At 35.8% G+C, this 1,073-nt stretch overlaps 1 long non-coding RNA gene across 1 annotated transcript; it reads left to right on the top strand.

Annotated features, from left to right (window-relative positions):
* On the top strand, nt 1-808 carry LOC145100776 (uncharacterized). Its single transcript, XR_013705246.1, has 2 exons — nt 1-376; nt 557-808. It is a non-coding gene; the product is annotated as an uncharacterized LOC145100776 (long non-coding RNA).
* Nucleotides 809-1,073: the final 265 nt, after the last annotated feature.

The following is a 1,073-nucleotide window of genomic DNA, read 5'->3' as shown; positions in this document are numbered from 1 at the left end:
CCTACAAATTAGTCAAATTAAACATTACATAATATGATGCCCTCCCGTACTTAACCTAAACCCACCGGGTTTCTTCCTAGTTGACTGGAATCCAACCGATTGCCGCCGACTGTGGCTTCTTTCCCAACCCTAATGACAAGATCAGAGGCACACGACCCTGTGTGTGTGACCTCTAGCAGACGAGTTGTTCTACCTTCATACTCGTCGTTTTCTCTTGTTGTAATCGAAGGGCACGTTGTTTATCAAACTACATACAATGTTTATCAAACTACACAAACCGCAATAAATATGCGGGCTTATAAGTTTCGAGTCTAAACCAAGAACATCCTTACTAAGCTTTAGTGGGAAGTGCAGGTTTAAGAGACAATCTGATAAGGTATGTGTATCTTCTTTGTTTATCATTTCCCTCAAAAACTGATGAGTTTGTGCTAATTTAGAAATCAATAGGATACAATAATTTCTAAATTCGTAACTTTTTGATGAAAAAGCTATTTCTTATGGAAAGGTAAGAGTATTAAACTAAATATATCCCTCTCTACTGTTTCTTGCTTTTCAGGACTCGCAGCTCTGTGTGTGACGCAGTTAGCCACCAATCAGTGGCACATTATGGTAAAAGTAGGTCTTTCTTGGCCATTATTTATTAAATTAATCCTTGATAGCGAATGATTAGCTTTTCTATAAAAAAAAGCAACCCTTTTATATTTAATTTGCAATGCTAAAGCCCATGAGTTATTATGTGATATATTATCAGATAATATCGTCTCCTAAGTATGGTTAATTTATGTAACCAAGTAGCTAGACAACTGTTTCTCATGGTCCCTTGAGCCAATATTTATAACAAAGGTTGACTAGAAAGTGTTAGCAACTATTATGCATTACTATGAAAAACATATTATACACAAATTAACTATGTTCCACTAAATCAATAATGATAAGAACTAAAAGTTGCATCAACAAGTAGAACTTGGAGTGATATGCCATCCTCCTAACACGTATTGATTGGACCAAATGGTCAAAAGTATCATTGGACAGATAAAGACCGATCTACCGATCTTTCTTGTCTTGTCCTCAAT

Source organism: Lactuca serriola, chromosome 4 (genome assembly GCF_051521515.1).
Source record: "Lactuca serriola cultivar US96UC23 chromosome 4, Lser_US96UC23_V15, whole genome shotgun sequence".
Classification (NCBI taxonomy): Eukaryota; Viridiplantae; Streptophyta; class Magnoliopsida; order Asterales; family Asteraceae; genus Lactuca; species Lactuca serriola.
Note: the sequence above shows the minus strand (reverse complement) of the source record. Positions and strands in the feature narration are given on the sequence as shown.